The sequence below is a fragment of the Bos javanicus genome, chromosome 13 (assembly GCF_032452875.1).
Source record: "Bos javanicus breed banteng chromosome 13, ARS-OSU_banteng_1.0, whole genome shotgun sequence".
NCBI lineage: Eukaryota > Metazoa > Chordata > Mammalia > Artiodactyla > Bovidae > Bos > Bos javanicus.
The window spans coordinates 82,721,669-82,742,751 of NC_083880.1; the positions used below are offsets into that span (position 1 = coordinate 82,721,669).

The following is a 21,083-nucleotide window of genomic DNA, read 5'->3' on the forward strand; positions in this document are numbered from 1 at the left end:
CTGGATGATTTGGCAGTAAAGCCATCTAGACACAGAGAAGCGCTGTGATAAAGAGGAGTGCGCTGGGCTGGGTGGGGTACAGAGAACGGAGACGCCCACGCAGCGAGTTCAGAGGGATGAGGAGGCGTCAGCGAGCCAAGAGTCGGTTCTGTTTTGAGGGTAATGGAAAGACTTTGGAAGATTTTAAACAAGGGAAGAATATAATCTCATTAGAAGAGTGTCTGTTTTCCAACAACCAATGTCCATGCCCTCTACATCTCGTTTGTCTGTCACCACGAACCTGGACTCTGAGCTTCCAGCAGGGCACCTTACAAGAATGCAACTGATGTGCAGAGTGGATATCTGCTTTCTCCAAGGTCATTTAGGGTCAAAGGAAAAATTGAGGATGTCATGCATTGGAGAAGGAAATGGCAACCCACTCCAGTGTTCTTGCCTGGAGAGTCCCAGGGACGGGGGAGCCTGGTGGGCTGCCGTCTATGGGGTCGCACAGAGCAGACACGACTGAAGTGACTTAGCAGCAGCATAGCATGGGAAGTGAGAGTTGGCGGCCTCTCAACTAGAGCGCTCTGTTTAATAATTGATGGAAGGGTAAAGGGACCGTTCTAAAATCGCTGCTAAAAGACACAGTGTGGTACTATGATTTGTTCAATACTCTTTGCAAAGTAAGCTGAACCTTATCTTTCAAAGAAGCAAGAGTATAATGTTTTCTGTTCTTTCTTCCAAGCCTATCTTTTTTTCTTTGCTGAGTCTGCATATGCACCATCCGTGCCAATTTCTAAGGCATTAACTGATGACCTGCAATCTGGGAAAAAGGTCAAGCGAGAGATTAGAGCTGAGCGAACGTGGGGCTTAGAAAGAAGGGGAGACCCCCGAAGCGGGATTCAGCCAGTCTGACTCAATATCACTGGCGGTGTAGAAAAAGGATTTTGTGATGTTTAGATTTTTGTGAAATGAAATTATATACTTTGATACAAGATTTCCTAGTTTCTACAACAGTCTAAGGGAGCAATTTTAAAGTTAGCTTCAGTATGACTGATTAACATTTTGATTTATGTAACTTTCATTTCCGTGAGTTTCATTTCAGTGTTGTATCTGTGTTTACTGCATCGCATTAGACTTTGCTCTGTGGTGTGGAAGTCATGATATATTGTTCTGCATTGTGTATGGACTCTTCCTTATGATCTTCCTTATGATCAGGGTTTGGGAATTTATGCCAAAACTTTTATTGAAAGCAAACATAACAAAAGACTGTTTAAAGTGTGGTGGTATTAAAACACTAAAGATATTCTGATTAAAAAAAATCAATTTACTAAAAAGAGTAGGTCTCGGTTAGATAAGGGAAACAGGAGCCCCTCCTGTCCTTACTTCTCCTCACTCCATAACCTCATCATTCAGCTTTCAGTAACCAAAGATTCGTTACATTTCTTGGCCAAACAACATGGTAGGTGGCAGGGAGGCTCTGGTGAGAAGAGCAAACGTTGACCCTACAGAGACAAAGGGCAGTGCAGACAATAAGCAAGAGACGGAGGTAAGTGAATGAACATACAGTGACAGGCTGCGCTGGAACATGGAGACGGAAAGCCGTGATGCCTCAGCGAGGGACGGCGTCCCCTTTGTGGGCGCCCCGTTCCCAAGGCCCCCCTTTCGTCCTTAGCACTCTGTATTTTTCGCTGCTTTTGGCGGCGGTCTGGGAATTTTGTTGGCTTGCTCGTTCACTTTTTGGAGCCTGGGCATGGAGCCCGTTTGCCCTGCTTCAAGGAGGCCCTTTTCCCAGCGTCCTTTTCCAGCAGAGAGAGCCTGTGACAGGGGCCTGGCCACTCAGCCGAGAGGAAGAACCGCCCCAGGCCCGTCCTGTCCCTCGGAGGCCCTCCTCCCACAGGAGTTCCGGCAAAACTCTGGAGGGGAACGATCGTGCGGGGCGTAAGGGCAGGAAGCATGAGCAGAGAGACAGAAAGAGCTCGGTCCCCCCAAGGGCTTCCCTTTACGTGACAAAAACAAATACAAAAAATTATTTTGAAATACAAATTTTATGTATTTTGCACACATATTGACACATGATACATAATTTAAAAGATATGTTAGTCGGTTTTCAGGCTAATTCAGAGTGGGATGTGAGAGCTGAGAACTTGCTTAAGAGATGGAAAAATCGGAAGAGAATTAAACAGTGGGCTACCAGCAGGTCTCTGAAGGTGCTTGGCTATGATACAAACAAATGCTTAAGGAACACGAACTGAAATTTTAAAGGACAAGCACACACCATCCTTATACTTAAAATGTTTAGTAAAAAGTACCTTTGGCACACACATATTCACACAATTTTAGTCATCTACTTCTCTTTGTGTGCGCAGACTTATATTTTAATGAGTAAAATGGAAGTAGCTATTCCTTAGGTTAAGGTTTCCTTTCTGCTTTTGATGAAAATCATAGTGTATGGGAAACCTTTGAAAGAACACCCAGCTCCAGGCCTCACCCCAGCCCAGATGGTGCTTAGAGGCTCTGAGTCAGTAGGTTTTGGTGCTGTGGGTGGGCGAGGACAGTGGGAGGTTTAGAACTCCCGCTGTGCATCAGCTCCGGGGCTCCGTGATGGCCTGCTGGGCTGGGATGAGGTGCTGGGTGGCAGGGAGGCTCAGAGGTGGGAGGTAGATGCGTATTTATAGCCGATTCATGTTATTGTGCAGCAGAAACTAACACAGCATTGTAAAGCAATTTTTTAAGTTAAAAAAAATAAAAAGCCCCCTGTGATTCTCATATACAGCCAGGGTTGAGACTGACCTGGAGGAGTGGCTCACCTGAGCAGAAAAGGACAGTTAGGGAGCAGGACCTAGTGGCTAAGAACACCCTCATCCATCAGGAGGAGAGTCTCCATTCAAGTTCTGTCTTCACTAGGAAACAATTGGGCGATCTTGAGAAAACCAGCAAATCTTTCCAACCCCCCCTTCCCTCACTGTGAATGAAAGGAAATGATGCATGTCGTGCACTTACCACCCGCATATGAAGACCATGCAACGTAGTTAAGACCTATGTCAGCGCAGCATGTTTCTGCATCCAGCACACCCACACGGAGATGACTAGCATTTTGCGATATGGAGGGTATTTGCGGGATGGTCTCACTTAAAATGGGGCTTCCCTGGTGGCTCAGATGGTAAAGAATCCACCTGCCAGTGCAGGAGACCCAGCTTCAATCCGTGAGTCAGGAAATTTCCCTGGGGAAAGGGAATGGCAACCCACTCCAGTATTCTTGCCTGGAGAATCCCATGGACAGAGGAGCCTTGCAGGCTACAGTCCATAGGGTCACAAAGAGTCAGACACAACTGAAGCAACTTAGCACTCATGTGAGCCCCACAGACACACTCCAGGTGTCAACAACCAACGCACTTGAAACTAGCTGCAGTGAGAAACCTAAATGTATTTGGAGGATGCATGTCATGTTTATTAAGATACTATTAAAAAGTAAAAGGCAAATTTTAAAGACTGTGATTTTAAATATGAGCCTTCACCAAAAGAATCCCTAGAGCAGGCCTTCTAAGCTGCAGGCTCCGATTTGCAAGCCAGCTGCTCCTCGCAGGACAAGCCTGAGTCGCTGCTCCACAGTGGTCCTCAGCGGGAATGTTATTTACTTAACCATGGATAATGGTTTTTCAGAGCAACCCCAGGGAAGCCAGAAAGCAAAAGTTTCTTCATATGATAACAGTATCATCATCTTAGAGTTAAAATAAACACTCAAGACCATCTACCCTGACCTGTTTATTTTAAAGATTTAAAACCCTTAGCCCTTGGGTTCAGTGTCCTGGTTAACTTGCTCGAGACAGTTGACGGAGGGCAACTGCAAGCCTCGAGGCTTATTGATATCAGTTCTAGTACTCTGTATGTTTCTCTTGGAATTGTGGTTTCTGATCCAGCAGCCAGAAGCCGTGTGTGGTTCTTGAAGTCTTAAAATGTGGTTATCTGAGCTGAGATGTTCTGTTTTAGTCCACTGGGGCTGCTAAAAAAAAAAAAAAAAAAAGTACCATAGAGGAGGTAGCTTATAAACAACAGTGATTTATTTCTCACAGTTCTAGAAGCTGAAACCAGGGTGCCACCATGCCAGGGTCGACTAAGAGCCTCATCTGGGTTGCACACTGCTGCCTTCTCCTTGTATTCCTCACTTGGCGGGCAGAGAGAGAGAGTTCTTTGGTGTCTCTTGTAAGGGCACTGATCTCATTCCTGAGGTCTCCACCCTCATGACCTAATCACCTTCCATAGGCCCCCTCTCATATCACCGCACTGGGGTTGCAGATCTCAGCATGTGAATTTTAGGACAAAAGCATTCAGTCCACTACGTGTGCGTAAGTACTCTATACCTCAATTTTAAAGACTTACTATGAAAAAAATTGTTATGCTGATTATAGGTTGAAATGAAAATGTTGGGGACACATTTGTGTTAGATAAAATATACTATTAAATTAATTTCCTCTTTTTACTTTTAAAAATGTAGCTACCAGAAAATCTATACTTTCATGTGTGACTCACATTTTATTTCTGGTGGACAGCTCTGTCTCAGATTCCTTGCACCAAGGCAAGTTAAAAGGACCAGGAAACACAATTAAAATTTTCACAATCATTTAAAAGCTGTAAGGACATGGTCAGAAATCAGAAATAAGGGGAGAAGACTTAATAGAATAAAGGAGTTCAGATCTGTGTAGTTAGGTTTGAAATTCTAGGTATATTTTTCAAATGGCTCATCTTTTTGACTTGAACTTGAGCAAACTTTGTGAGATAGTGGAGGACAGAGCCTGGTGTGCTGCGATCCATGGGATCACAAAGAGTCAGACAGGACTTAGCAACTGAACAATATCTTCTAGAAACATGGAAAAGTCCTTCAAAGAAAGAAAATGGGAGCGTTTCATTCGGTGTTTTGGGGCAAAACATATCAGCATTTAGAGGCTACCAGTTGCCCTCCTTTCAGTGCGTCTTGCTGGCACGTAACCCTTAGCTGGATGCTTCTTATGACATGACTTGTGCAGAAGGTTGCAGTACAGATAAGCTGTTTTTATCTGAGACATGCCTAGCAGATGTGTACATTTTCTTTTTTTATTTTCTTAAATTATCCTATAATAAATTGACTTTTTATAAATGTTTGTAATACACAGTTTTGAGGCAAACAGCAAATTCAGTCAATATGCTACTGTAAATTAGACCATTGTTCAACAGAGGGGTTGGGGTGAGACAACTGTTTGTCTAGCTGGTTTTTTTCCTTTTTTCCTCTTTTTTTTTTTTTTGATGGAGATTTATTTCTTTCAGGTTTAAGACAGAAATGGAAACTGGTACCATTATTCATTCTGCATCACAGTAAATAAGCTTCATTACCAACAGACGTTTTAATTTCTTGTGGAAATACATTCCTTGCTGATTAAGTCCATCTTCCCTTCATTTTCAAACTGCAGAAGATTTGCTTAAAAACCCACAGATCAGGTATATCTCATTCTTTATTGAGCCAGTAACAAAAGAAAATGCATTTATATTATTCAGGAAACAATCATGGGATACTTTATGGCTCATTTATATCAATATCAAACTAATTCAATGACAAGTCAAACATGGTGCCCTTTAATCACGGAAAACTGTAAGGTATTTCAGCTGAATAAATTAAGGGCAATTAACTAAAAAATGAGCTGCACCCATGAAGCTCATTATTTTTAGACTGAGGGATCCTTTTCATTTTAGAATTGTTCTCTCTGATCTGCCAGATGGCTGTTTTGCCCAACAAAAATCAAAACACCTCAAAGCATAAAAGCATGTACCCCATGTGCTATGTAAACTTGACTTGATAACTAGCCTCAGCCACGTCATTTGCATCTATTATCTTGGTGAAAAATACCTATTCCTCATCCAAAGGAAAAGCATAAGTTTAGAACTCCAAAAATCCTCCAAATAATAAAATCCAACAGAAATCAGATGCAATTTTATAATCCGCACTGGAAAATCAGTTATGATCAGGAAGAAACAGGTTGGACATTGACCAGAAATTCCTGTAAAAGGAATAGGCAGATCACCTGCTGCTGGGCTTCTCTAAATATGGACAAAGCAAAGAGGATGTGTCTTGTACAGATGCCTATTCTGGGCACAGATGTTTGTGACTACATGCTGTTTTTCTGGAGTTTTTAGTAAAGTATGTGTATATTTACACATATAGGGACTTCCCAGGTGGCCCAGTTATAAAGGATCTGCCTGGCAAGGCAGGAGACACAAGAGACGTGAGTTCAGTCCCCGAGTTGGGCAGATCCCTTGGAGTAGGAAATGGCAGTGCACTCCAGTGTTCTTGCCTGGGGAACCTACAGAGAGAGGAGCCCCGAGGGCTACAGCCCACGAATCGCAGGGTCAGAGGTGACTGAGCGCACAGCACACACAGCACACGTGTGCACTTGGTGACATGGGCTGAGTCACGGCTCCGCCAGCACACACGGCACATGTGTGCACTTAGTGACGTGGGCTGAGTCATGGTTCTGCCAGTGCACACGGCACACGTGTGCACTTAGTGACGTGGGCTGAGTCACAGTTCTGCCAGCGCACACGGCACATGTGTGCACTTGGTGACGGGGCCTGAGTCTCCTCTTGGTTCTGCCAGAGCTACTAGATGCTGGGTTTTGTGCCGATGTTAAAGGAAATGTAGTCAATCCACGATTGACTTTTGCCAGTGATGCCAGTGAATGGGATGAACAGGCCAAGTAAAGTCACTGTGCTCTGCCACGCTTGTTGGTTAGCTATGTGTGTGTGTGTGGACATTACACTTTTAGCTCACATCAAAAGATTTGCATTTCCCAAGAATCTGGCAACTACGAGAAGGATACTAATTTCAGAAAACATGTTGGGTGATTGATATGAATTTGCCATGAATTAAGATTTTCAAAAAATATTTTCAGAAAAAAATTTTTTGAGCATCTTTTAACATTCTGTGAAATGTTCTGTGTAATGAGGTGATGAATGTGAAGGCCCTACATGCATTCTGTCTGGAAGGATGGCAGACAGAGTTACTGAAAAGTAAAGCATTCTAGTGATGTTAAGTCAATGTTCTGTGATGTGAATAATGGCATAGACGGCACGGGGCAGTGGAGACTTCAGTAATGGAGAGACATCTTCTCTAAGGAGGCTATTTTGTTTTTTCCAACTGTTCATTTTGAAAACACATCAAATCTAGAAAATGTTACAAAAGTAGTATCGTTGACTCATGACTCCTTCAGTTTAACCAACTGCTAACACTTGCCGTATTTTCTGTATAATTGTTGTATAATACATCGCTCTGACCCAATTAAGAGCTTTGGGCACCTTGATCCTTCGCTTGTGTTACTCACTTAGGAACCCTTTAGTGTGTGTGTCCTAAGAACAACGTCATTCTAGAAATCACCATGGAACGGTGTCGTAGCCAGGATGTTGAACATGGATACAAAGCTAGAATGCACACAGTCCGCATTTCATGTTTGCCGATCGGCCCAGGAGTGCCTTGCCTGACGTGAGGAAGTGACCTGGGCTAACAGCTAAATGATAAGCCAGACACAGACCCGGGAAAGGGCTTTTCAGGAATGAAGACAGAAGGGATAGAGTCCAAAGACATTTGTATAACATGCATGTAAATAATGTATTTTAAAAATGACAGCTGTAGCCAATATTCTAGGAATTACAACACTGATGAATAAAACCTGGCTTTACTACACTAGTTAAATGGTTAAATTTTAAAATTCCATGCAATAAGAAATCTTGTCCAAATCGATAGTCGTTTGTTTCTGTTTGGTTTCCCCTGTGTGTATCCGTCCGCTCTCTACCTGACCCACTGCATCATCAACTGAGGTAATCTGCCATGGAGCGCCACAAGCGCGGTGTAGGAAATTGTTGCCTGCAGAATTTCAAATATGGATATGAGGCATTTGGAAGCAATTTCTGATAAGAGAGTACTATAAATTGGTACCCCAAGGTACATCCTGCACATTACCCAACCAAATGTTTTTTCTTTAAACAAGATTCAGAGGGAGGAGGGACATATTAGCCATGAAACTTAATGGACTAAGGTGCCATTACTTATTAAACAGGACTATCTGTATGAAAAATGAACAGTTAATGTACACATGCAGCTAATGTAACCCATTTTATCTTATCTACATACACAGAAGATTCTGATTGTAATGGACCTGGTGGTCCCTTTTTGCTCATTCCATTTGCCTGAGCACTGTGTCTGGATTAATAAAGAGCATATTTTCCCAAATGAACATGGAAAGACACACTGGCCTGCCCTCAAGGACTCAGGGGTCTCCCTAGGACGTTCAGAGGGACTGAAGGTCAGGTGGCCCTCTCCAGGACCGTGCAAAGGTTGTGGGTCTTTCATGCGAAGCAGAGAAGCAGCCTGGAGTGTCTGATTCTTTCCAACCTTTGAAAATCATAAAATAAAGCCGCAGCATCATAGACCATCTGGTACTTACAACGCAGTATCTCTGGATAAGTCTGTGCAAAGGGCAGACTGTTACCCCCATGGGGAAGGAGTTTCGGTTATGTTTCATTTTACTCCACTTGCCTGATCATGGCCAGAGACATCAAAACCCGCTCCCATGCAGCCCCCTGTCCTCACCCTTGAGTTAATCACTCATCTTAATGTCTGCATTTTCTATTTTTTAAAATATAAGCAAGAGTAATGGGAGCTCTGAACAAGAAAATGTCACATACAGACTTTTAAGTCTTATTATTGACATTTGGGCTTCCCTGGTAGCTCACCTGGTAAAGAATCAGCCTGCAAGGCAGGAGACCCTAGTTGGACTCCTGGGTCAGGAAGATCCCCTGGAGAAGGGACAGGCTACCCTCTCCAGTATTCTTGAGCTTCCCTTGTGGCTCAGATGGTAAGGAATCCACCGGCATTGCGGGAGGCCTGGGTTCGTGCTCTGTGTCGGGAAGATCCTCCGGAGGAGGCCATGGCAACCTAATCCAGTACTTTTGCCTGGAGAATCCCATGGACAGAGGTGCCTGGTGGGCACATGAGGATTCGTGCAGTCCATGGAGTCACAAAGAGTCAGAGAGGACCGAGCAATTAAGCACAGCACGGCACATTAATAATTATGGCAGCCTTGGAAAAAGAAAACAAAAACCCTAAAGCTGCCTGAAAGACCAACAAGACTAGATGATTAAGTGAATTGACCTAGTAAATATGAGCTGTGTTGACCACCTTAAAAAGAAATACAGATCATGCATGCCTCTGCTAAAGGAGAGCCATGATGTATAGAAGGAAGTGACGGGACAACACAAACCAGAAAGCTGGTTACAGAGTTGTGCTGAGAGGCGCCCCCTGCTTTTTGTGTTTTTTGGTAAAAGCAAGCAGGCAAGCACTGTGTAAGCTTGTGCCACTGGATATTTATTTGTGTGTGTGTGTGTGTGTGTTAGCGTGTGTGTGTGTGTTTGTGTATGTGTGTGTGTTTGTGTATGAGTGTGTGTAAAGAACTAAGCTGTTTACGATAGTTCCCTTTGAGGTGTGGTATCAAGGTCAGACTGTGATGGGAAGAGGAGCACCTTTTTACATTTATACCCATTTTTACATTCGTTTTAAGCCTGGATATTGTCATTTAAAAATAGCAAAGATAGAATCATAAGGTAATAGAGATAAGTGGCAGCTTAGCAAATATCCAACCTAGTTCTATATTCTTTGAACATACCCCATTTTAAGCAGGCAGTGAAAACTGAATTAACCCAAGCTCCCCGAACCTTAAAGAATATACTTTTGGCAATTATGTATTTAATTTAAATAAAACACTATCACCCCAACCTACTTTCCTTTGAAACATTTGGGTATTTTAGCACAAAGAATTTTAGATAATTTAAATGATTAGCTTGAATGTTTTAAACAATTTAAAATAAGGTTATAATCACTGAGGTACTGAGTTCAAGTTATTCTGAGTCATGTTTCCACACATTTTCATTTATGGATTGTAATTCAAGAAAATTCTCAAAACTTCTCATAAAATAGATTTTCATGGAATTAATTTTAAGCTGAAAACTGCAGTATGATCTCATCCCTGGAGCACAGAGAAAAGAGAGATAAGCTATTGGCCAGTTGTAATTACAACATTCACTGAGCCCTTTTTTCTATGTAAGCTTATGAAATTTAATATGACTTTTTCTGTTGCCTTCCCTTACCTTCCTGTTGTTTTCTAAAGCTCAGAAATGGACAAGAGACAAATGCTCTCCCATTTTAATTCAAGGTTCCATCAGCTGCGCAGGCTTTGCCAAGAGGTTAGGACTCTGGGGTGCCGCCAGCAGCAGCCCGTCACGCAGCCACCAGCCACGTGGAGGGGCGGCAGGGCCAGGACTCGGTGGTCTTCGCGCAGAGCAGTGGCTGTGCTGTGTATTCCGGAATTGCACCTCGCGGTGGAGAAATGAACACGGTGTTACTTTCTTAGGCAGTGTCAGTGTTCGTCATTCAGTTGTGTCCGACTCTGTGCAACCCATGGACTGTAACCCGCCAGGCTCCTCTGTCCATGGGATTCTCCAGGCTAGAACAATGGAGTGGGTAGCTGTGCCCTTCTCCAGGGGATCTTCCCGACCCAGGGATCAAGCCGGGGTCTCCTGCATTGGCAGGCAGATTCTTTACCTCTATCCAACGGAGAGATTTTGAAGAGAACCACATTGAGAACTAGACATACGTCCTCCTTGATTTTGGGGACATAGGGATCAGCATCGGATGCTGAATGAAGGGAAGCCGAGGGATGGAGGGCTTAGCCGAGCAGAGAGGGCTGCCCTGCGAGCCTCCCTTGGGCTCAGAACAGGAAGGCGCGCTTCTCACGGACCAGCCCTGACCGTCTGAAGGCAGAACCAAGCGTCGTAAAGGAGGCCCTGGAAGCCCCACAGACCGGCGCCCCCGCAGAGAGGAGGCGTCCCAGCGGACGACGGGAGAGACGGCTCGCATCTCTGCGGGGGCGCGTAGATGGAGCCCCCACGGGGCCGCTCTCAGGAATGCGCCCCACGTGCCAGACAGAGCAGGAACGGCTCCGCCGAGGCGGCCCACGGCCGGGCCCGCTGGCCCGCGGCAGGCCCTGTGCCTGCTGCCTCTGCCCGGGACCGCAGTCGGCCCGGCCGATGGGGAGGAAGGAGCCACTCTGAGGCCAGTGGAGACAGACAGGCGTTACAGCGCTGGGAAGAGCGGTGTTTCCGTTGGCTGGATCTTCTTATTACCAAAATGACCATGCTCCTGAATGAAAAAGCCTGCGTCTTTTCAAAGACGTCAGTGTAGAAAAGGGAGCGAGGTTAAGGGAGCAGAGGAGAAAGAGAAAGCTCTGTTCATTCTGCCCAGCTCGTGCAATCCATAGTTACACGTAGATGCTTTCAGTAAGTTCCTAAATGCGGATTTAAAACTTTTTATTCTACCTCATACATTTATGAAACCCGCTGTAAGGAAAATCTCCATTCCCTTCACGTATTGGAGTCTTTCAGAAAGATGTCTCCACAGTGCTTTGTGAACAATAGTTCCACATCACAGAGAGAGTCTGTTGTGTGAGGCAAGTGAGGTTTGGGAAGGGACTTTGTCAGCAGAGATTCAGGGTGCTATTAAACCTGTAATTCCTGCCGCTGTGAAGAGGAATTATGTGTGAACGTCAAAAGGGAAACGAGTTCTGCCTCGCATGCCATCTTTTGCTATTAAGAGATTCTGGACTTAAATCAGAACTTTTGCTCAGCAGCCATCAAACCATTCAGAAAGAGTTGGCTTGGATCATTCAAGGAAAGAGTTGGAAGTGGTACTTGCTTTGTTTGAAAGGAGCCAACAAGAGAGCCCCCATTTAGCAAACATTTCATTTCGTAATTTAGTGTAGGTGTTCGGGGCTGTGAGTATTTTCCTGAAAGTAAGTCATGAACACAGATCAGAGTTTGCAAACTCATAGCCCAGAGTCCTGCGTGTCGCCGACCTGGTGTTTACCTTTTAAAATCCATGTTATTGTTTTGTTTTCTAATAGCTTTACTGAGCTGTAATTGACATTTAATTCCAAACATATTTAAAAAGTATAATTTTATAGAATTTTTTGTACGTGTATACCCACTAAATTATCACCACTATCAAGGTGGTGAACGTATCCATTATCCCTAAATATATCCTCATGAAAAAAAAAAGTAATGTATTAGTCACTCAATTGTGTCCGGCTCTTTGTGACCCCATGGACTGTAGTCTTCCAGGCTCCTCTGTCCATGGGATTTCCCAGGCAAGAATACTGGAGTGAGGAGCCATTTCCTTCTCCAGGGGATCTTCCTGACCCAGGTATTGAACCCCTGTCTCCTGCATTGCAGGCAGATTCTTTACTATCTGAGCCACCAGGGAAGTTCAAATATATCCTCATATGCCTCTGTATTTCCTCCCGCCTGCCCCTCTCTGCCCTACCCTATCCCTATGTAACCCCGTTCTTCCTTCTGTCACTAGAGATTATCAGTAGACTAAGTGTCTATGTTCCCCCCAAATTCATCAGTTGAAACCTAACCCCCAGTGTGATGGTATTAAGAGGTGGGGTCTTTGAGGGGTGATTAGGCCATGAGGGTGGAGCCCTCATGAATAGGATTAGTGCCCTTAAAAAAGAGGCTGCAGAGGTCGCCCTCACCCCTTCCCCCAGGTGAGGACATGGCATCCAGGACCAGGAAGCAGGCTCTCACCAGATACGAAATCTTAACCTTCACCTTCCCAGACTCCAGAAAGGTAAGAAATACATTTCTATTGTTTCTAAGACAGTACCAGGCTATGGTATTTCTGTTATAGCAGCCCAGATTGACAGATTAGTTTACATGTTCTAGAGATTTATAAAAAAGATTCATAGAGAATATAATCTTTTGGTTTGTTTTTCTTTACTGAGCATAATTATTTTGAGATCCATGGTGCAGTAGATATTTATAATTCATCCCTTTTTTGTGGACTAGTCTTCCATTGTATAGACATACCACAGTATTTATCCATATGCCATGTGTTTATCCATGTGTTTAAACATATCCATATGTTTATCCATCAATAGATGGATATTTGGGTTATTTTCACTTGGGGCCACTGCAGATGCAGTTTCTGTGAATATCTGGGTATGCATCTTTGTATGGATGATGCATTTTTCTCTCCTCAGCAAATACCTGCACTTGGCATGGCTAGCTCAGAAAATAAGTGTATATTTAGGTTTTAAAGAAATTGCCAAACTGTGTTTCTAAAGTAGTTGCAATATTTTAAATTTCCAACCACCATTTTCTTCACATCCTAACTTCTTCACGTGTCCACCATCATTTGGTATTGCCAGTATTTTTAATTCAAGCCATTTTAATGGGTTGTAATGGTATCTCATCAGGGTTTTAATTTGCATTTCACTACTGGTTAATAATGTTGAACTTCTTTTGATGTGTTAATTTGCCATCTGTATATCTTCTTTGGTGAAGTCCATTCAAATATTTTGTTGATTTCTTATTGAGTGTTATTTTATATTTTTAAAACCTGAAGTCTAGTTCCTGTGCAGTTTTGTTAGTTTCAGCTGCACTGTGAGTGCCACACATATATGCGGCTTTTCAGGTGCTCTTCCCGTGGAAGTTCCTGCAAAATCCTGAGTGCAGTTCCCTGTGCTATACAGTAGGTCCTTGTTGTTAATTTATGTATAGCAGTGTGTGTATGTTCATCCTAAACTCCTCAGTTATCCCTACCCACTTTGCCCTTATTAACCATAAGCTTGTTTTCTATGTCTGTGAGTCTGTTTCTGTTTTGTAAATATTAATACAGTCATTTGTGTCAATGTTTTAGATTCCACATGTAAATGATACTATGTAATATTTGTCATTATTGAGTTTGGGGAGTTCTTTATATATTCTGAACACAAGTGCTTTACCAGATACATTTCTTTCCAATCTTTTCATTCTGTTAACATTGTCTTTTGAAGAGCAGAAGTTCTAAATTGTGGTGAAGTCAAGTTTATTGAGTTCTTGTTTATGGATTTTCTCCTGTGTTTCCTACCTCTCGGGATCATTGTCCTTCGTTACCGTATCCGTTATTTTAAGTATCTTGTGTAGTTTTTTGCTAGGGGGTAGTAAATACAATTCCTATTATTCGACTTGGCAAGAAGCAGATGCCTGGTGTGTTACCTTAAATGCATTTTATGATCAATATTTAACAATCTGGAAACTTCACATAATAATCTACTGATTTGGATTCCCTTAAAAATATCTGGCTACGCAGTAGTCTTATTCCTGCATAAACTAGCAGGCTGGAGCAGGGTGGCCTTCAGTTCGGTTACTAACCACTAGCCACTAACTACTAACCACTACTTACCCGATTCAACTTTATGATTCTGTTGATGGAAAACAATATTATAATAATTACAGGGTTACTCAGCTTCCTTTGCACTCAAATAGAAGCATATCTCCAGGCCATATACTCAATCAGCAAAGAGTTTTAGTCATTCAGTGAACAATTTTATTATTAAGTGAAAAAACAATGCATATCTGCTTGGAATGGTACAGTGCTATTATACTTATTTGCAAAGAAAGGAAGAAGTAACATTTTCAGGGCCTGCATACCATGTGTTTTAACATATAGTGCTTAGTTAAGTCCATGAATTCAAGTCCTGAAGCAATGCTATGATTAATTCATTTAATACTTATTTACTAGCCTTCAGTGCAGAGGGAAGCTGCCTGATGACTGAGATGGGGACAGAGCATGTTAAGATATCTCTACCCCTCACAGGTGCAGCCTGCGGCCATCCTACAAGACCTGCAGCCTTCTTGTGAGCTCTGTTCCTCTAGGGTAGGGGGACTGGGTGGTTTACAGAAAACACACAGTTACTCTTATCAATGAGAATTACCTGAGGGTGGCCCCGGTTGGACCCATCAGACTTCATTCTAATTTGGTATCATTACAAGTATTATCTTGGAGAAGGCAATGGCACCCCACTCCATTACTCTTGCCTGGTATTATCTAATGGCTTCAGAGGCAGATGGAGCTGTCTCCTCTGGGTTTGTGGACAGAAATGCTTCTCCAACTTACTTCCTACAATGTGGTTTTTAACTTCCCCAGAGTCGTTGGTCAGTCTGTTGCTGCTGCTGCTAAGTCACTTCAGTCGTGTCCGACTCTGTGTGACCCCATAGACAGCAGCCCACCAGGCTCCCCCGTCCCTGGGATTCTCCAGGCAAGAACACTGGAGTGGGTTGCCATTTCCTTCTCCAGTGCATGAAAGTGAAAAGTGAAAGTCAAGTCGCTCAGTCATGTTCGATTCCTGTGAAAGAACTGATGAGAGGTATCAAATGAAGACCAAGTGACCAGTAAAGATCAAGTCCATCTGGACTCCCAGCCAAGCATGGTGGTAGGGGAGGTGTGAGAGAACAAGGATTCCTGTGCCGTGAAATAAACTTGAGAGTCTCAAGCTCTCAGATGCAGGCTCCCCATATATAGTGGGCAGTATTGTCTTCCCCATCTTTAGCTGGTGGTTTTAGGGTCAATTTGGATAAGAAATGCAAAAGTATTGTGTAAAATTAAAAGCAATAAAAAGTATAGGAAAATAGTCTCTTGCTGTGAAATGATAATGTTAACAACTGGTTGTTGTGTCCAGCTGTTTGTGACCCTGTGGACTGCAGCACGCCAGACACCTCTGCCCTCCACTGTCTCCAGGAGTTTGCTCCAATTCATGTCCATTGAGCTGGGGACTCTACCTAACCATCTCATCCTCTGCCGCCCTCTTCTCCAATAATAAACAACTCTTCTTGAGTGTCTGTGAGATATAAAACATTACTCTAAGCACTTCCAATTAGGAGTTCATTTAAGCCTTTTAGTAACTTGATAATAATAGCTATGATGATTATCTCATTTTACAGATAGGATAACGGAGGCACAATATGTCTCAGGAACTTGTCCAAAGTTGCAGCTAGAGGTTGGCAGAGACGGAATTGAGGCCAGACAGGAGTCTCTGCGTCCATGCTCTTAATTACATCACGATTCTCCTCTCAATATGGGAGCCAAGTTATTCACAAAGAGTGTTAGAAAACAATAGCTTTCATGGGAAAAAAAAATCAAGTTGGCGTTAAAGGATTTTAAAATTCCATCTACACAAAGTTTTATTTTTTAAACCTGTTTTTTCCTTATAGGGATTTTAATAATGAGATTTTCTTTACAGAGAAAAAAAAATCTAAGACAAATGTAATCACACTTGATTTTAATTATCTGCTAAAATTTTTCCCAGTACACTGTGATCCCAATACACCATAATATCTTATGAGTAAAATTTTTGTTTCTTTTCCTACTCAAAAAACAAAAGAATGAACAAAAGCATAATAGTTCCTCAACAGATACTTGATAATAAATTTAAAGTCACATTTTTAATTTGGTTTGCTTCAAAGGAAACATATTGATGTGGTATCTCCACTGAAGGTAGATTTGGAATTTTAATTAACATCCATATATTACCTAGAGAATTTATTCAACCTTTGCTATATTAAATGAGCTTAAACTTTAAGAATTAAAGGATAAGGAGTCATATTTTAATGTAAAATTATCTTTTAAAAATGATTTCTAACTAAAAAGGGTGTTTAAAATAATTGTACATTCAACAGATTAATTTTAAGGACACTGTAGGCATGAAAAACTCAAAATCATAGGTCCTGAACCCGATTATCATGTTTCACACCAGCTACTCTGACACCAGTGACATGAAACAGACTCAGGGAACATCACTGCCCAACCCTGTAACTGGACATTAAGGGAAAAAAATTGAAATAGATCTCATGGGAGAAATTTTTTGTCTAGTTTCAGACATATGTTGCCCCTCTAGTTTAGCTTCATAGGTCACTCTCAGTATTACTAAGTAGCCAAAATATTCCCAAATTCATTTTTTTTTCTCATCTAGATAAAATGTATCAGTTTTTATTCCAAAAGCATGGTATTGTGTTTTGATTTTTGTTGCACAAAACCCCATCACTCATTAACCAAGCACAGACCCTAGAAGCTGCATGGGTGCATGCTAAGTCATTTCAGTCATGTCTGACTCTTTGAAAGCCTGTGGACTGTAGCCCACTAGGCTCCTCTGTCCATGGGATTCTCCAGACAAGAATACTAGAGTGGGGTGCCATTTCCTTCTCCAGGACATCTTCCTGACCCAGGGATCACACTCGTGTCTCTTGTGTCTCCTTCATTGACAGGCAGGTTCTTTACCTCTAGTACCACCTGGTTAGACTTAGAGGCTAAACGGTAAAATTAAGGGAAAAATGTCTACAATATATTGGGATCAGGGTTTCTAGGGATTCTTGGCAGGAAAGGAAATCCTGATTTCTGAACTCCTTTCTTTATATGCAGAGTTGACACTAGTTAGAGTGAAATCTGGCCTGGGCTATAGAACAACATCTGGAAGCTGTTCAAGAGCCATGTTGCTAAACCGGAGATAAACGTGAGAAAATCTGAGCAAAGGATGTAAACACGAAAAAATACAGTGAGTCACACTATACTAGAGTCAAGCTTTGTGATATTTAGAGCTGAATGGGTTCTTTTTAGAAGCACCAAGCTATGGAGGTCAAGGGCTCGATATAATGTTGATTTTTGCTTTCAGTCTTGGCCTCGTGTGTAATGGCCAATAGCCTCTTGCTTATCCTGCAATCTGTCTTCAACACAAGGGTGGTTCATCCAGGACTTTGTAAATAGTCAGGGATTAAGTTTTATCCTAAAGCAATGGGAACCCATGGTGGTGATGCCTCAATGGGGCTTATCAGTCCCGTGTCCTTAAAACGTCTGTGAGACTCAGGTTTGCCCGCATGCAGCTCAGTCGCTCCGTTGTGTCCGACTCTTCGCCACCCCAGGGACAGTAGCCGTCAGGCTCCTTCAGGCCAGAATACTGGAGTGGGTTGCCATTTCCTACTCCAGGGGGTCTTCCTGACCCAGGGATCAAACCTGCGGCTCTTGGGTCTCCTGCATTGGAAGGCAGATTGTTTTACCACTGTGCCAACATGTGTAAACAAGTTAATCACATGGAAAGGGCAGTTATGAGCGCTACGTAAGGTAATTCATGTAAAAAAGTCTACGTATTTCCTATTTACAACCTTGACCCAGAACTAGCACAGTTTTAAGTACATGAGCGTCTTTGTTTTTGCTTCTTCAATTATTCATCCTCCAGGTGACTGCAGTCCTGTGAGGTCAGGGGGCCCATCCAACCGCAGCCAGCGCTGAAATCTAAGTGCCTAGCGCTGAGAAGGAAATGCACATACAGCACTCAGATGAAGGCATGAGCGGATAAGCGGACGTGTGAGAACTCCTGGGAAGTGTTTTTGCTGCGGAGCGTTCTTTCACCGCACTCATCTCAGATGGTGCCTTTATGTGCGTGCGGACGATCAACCACTCGGTCCCGCACTTGAGTAGCTCCATCAAGGCCGCCGCTGTGTCCGTTTTGCTCACGCGCTGCTGTTTCCTCACTGTCCAGTAGCCTCTGGTGCACAGCCCTTAAATACAAGCATTTGTAAGATGAATTAATGTGGTGGGTCCATAGTCATAGCGGAGGGCGTCTGCTGCCTTGAGAGTGGTTATTCGGCAGTTCTTTTGATGTGTATCCGTCTCCTCCGCCAGCAGGTGCGCCCCCTGGTTGAGGGGGATGCCGGCGTCTCCCACCCCCAGCCCCCCAGCTGCCCAGTAACGTGCCTGTAGCACAGAGAATACTCAACACAGATTATTGGCTGGATGGCATAGCTCCTAAAGTAAATGTAAATAAATGTACTTGATTAATTTCATCTTGAAGAAGAATCTTGAAAAGAATGAAAGTTCCATTGTCAATTTAATTTTTGTTGTATTTTATTTGTGTTGGAGAAAAAGTCAGAAGAATCTGGAGGCTTAAAAAATCTTATTCCTTTTAAATTCATGCTTTGGAAAATTCTCAAGAGGCTCTTCCTTCCCCTCGGTATTAAACAAGGCCACTGATATCACCAAGCTGAAGCTAAACTGGCATGAATTATTCAGAGCAGCAGGAAAAGCAGCTGCTCATCTTCTCTGCCCCTAATTTTGAAGGGTGGAGAATTGGAGGGCAGTGTTGACAGCACCAGAGGAGGAAAAGATGAATTGTTGCCCTAAACCTTATAAACTGTAACATCTGCAGCGGTGCGCTTAATCCGGCAGAGTTCACAGTGTCTGCTGGAGGTAAGAAGGGCAAAAACCGAGAGGAAGCATGTGAGTGCCTGCTTTGATGGGGGGAAGGGGGCAGGAAGGGGAGACAGGTGTGTCCATCCCCAAAGGCAGGAGACCACATTAGAGTTAAGGGGTAATACCTGGCTGGGAAAACTGTATTCCTGAGCAGAAAAAAAGCTCAAAGGAAAGTGTAGAGATGGGTGCAAAGAAAAGTATTTACAATTTCAATCAGAAGGAGAAAAACAAGTACAGGATATTAACACACACACGTGGAATCTTGTGAAACAGTACTGAGGAACTTACTTGCAGGAAGAATGGGAGATGCAGACGCAGGGAACAGACTTCGGGCACAGAGAGGGAGGGACGAGTGGAGAGTAGCAGGGGACATGTACTCCCCCGTGTGTAAAGTAGACAGCCAGTGGGATTTGCTGTATGATCTTTGACACCTGGAAAGGGTGGGGCGGAGGGGAGGCTCAGGAGGGAGGGGCGTATGTGTACTCACGGCTGATCCACGGTGTTGTGTGGCAGAAGGCAACACAGTGTTGTCTAGCGGTTATCCTGCAACTAAAAATAAATTTAAAAAAAAGTATTTACAAATTAAAGCATGTTGTAATATTAAAGTGGAGTGACCCTGCCATTCAGCTGAAGAGAACCCATGCCTTCTGGATAATGTCCATCTCTTTGGTCCAGGCTATTGGGATACTGTGCACTTCTTGGGGTCCAGTGTGTGGCATTCAGCAAAGTGATACAACAGAGCATGTGGGGGGCGTGGTGGTTGTAAATACAGATGCTGGAGTCTTACAGCCCAGGACTTTGGACTGGAATGTGCTGTAGAGTTCCTACCACATGGTCTTGGGTTGTAGAATTTGAGATGTGTCCAGTTTTCTTCTGGACTGGAATGACTTTTACATGCTGGATATATTGATAGCTGGGGAACAGTCTTGAATCTATAAAGTTTTATTGAAAATCACTCTGATGATATGCTGACCACATCAGCTGCTTCCTAATGCTGCAAACCAAGAGCAGATGGATTGAGTGAGAAATGGGAAGACAGTCCAATTTGCAATGTGATGCTTTTTGGCAGACAGATGCTCAGCGTTACCCTGTCTGATGTGAAGGAACCAGATGAGGTCCATCTAGCCTTTTCATAAAATAAAATGTGGAATAAAAATAGGGACTGCAAAGCCAGCAACTCATTACATTCATTGAAGTGAACTTTAAAAATGCGACTAAGATGTCTCCTCGACAACCTGTAGAAACACACATGTACATGCATATAAGCATATATACATCTCAGGATGTATATACCCTGAAGAAGGGCTAGGTTTCTCTCCTTAGAACAGCGATCCTTAAGGAGGAATGACTCTTCCTGCAGGGACATTTGACATTATCTGAAGACAGTTTTGGCTGTCACAACTGAATAGGGGGCAGATGTTACTGGCATCGAGTGGGTAGAAGGTAGCCTGTGTGCGTGCTCACGCTGTCATGTCTGACTCTTTGTGGCCCCATACACTGTAGCCCTGCAGGCTACTCTGTCCGTGAAATTTTCCAGGCAAGAATACTGGACTGGGTTGCCATTACCTCCTCCAGGAGATCTTTACGACCCAGGCATCAAACCAGCGTCTCTTGCCTCTCCTGCATTGGCAGGCGGATTATTGACCACTGACCCACCAGGGAATCAAGGCAGAAGGCAGTCGTGCAGTATCAAGCTGCTTCAGTCATATCCGACTCTTTGCAACCCCATGGACTGTAGCCCGCCAGGCTCCTCTGTCCATGGGATTCTCCAGGCAAGAACACTGGAGTGGGTGCCGTGCCCTCCTCCAGGGGACCTTCTCGACCCAGTCCACGTTTCCTGCAGCTCCTGCATTGTGGGCAGATTCTTTACTGCTGAGCCACCAGGGAAGCCAGAGAAGGTAGAGATGCCGCAGCATCCGCAGTGTGCAGAGCAGCTCTGCCCGCACGATCTCACCCTCGGAGTCAA

The 21,083-nt window shown here is 43.5% G+C and overlaps 1 long non-coding RNA gene across 2 annotated transcripts; it reads left to right on the plus strand.

The window, feature by feature from the left end:
- Positions 1-10,446: 10,446 nt before the first annotated feature.
- Positions 10,447-20,330, plus strand: LOC133259931 (uncharacterized). 2 transcript variants are annotated; one of them, XR_009740600.1, is made up of 3 exons: positions 10,447-11,846; positions 12,603-12,685; positions 18,105-20,330. It is a non-coding gene; the product is annotated as an uncharacterized LOC133259931 (long non-coding RNA). The 2 variants fall into 2 exon arrangements; XR_009740599.1 differs by having other exon boundaries at positions 10,451-11,334.
- The last annotated feature ends 753 nt before the right edge of the window (positions 20,331-21,083 follow it).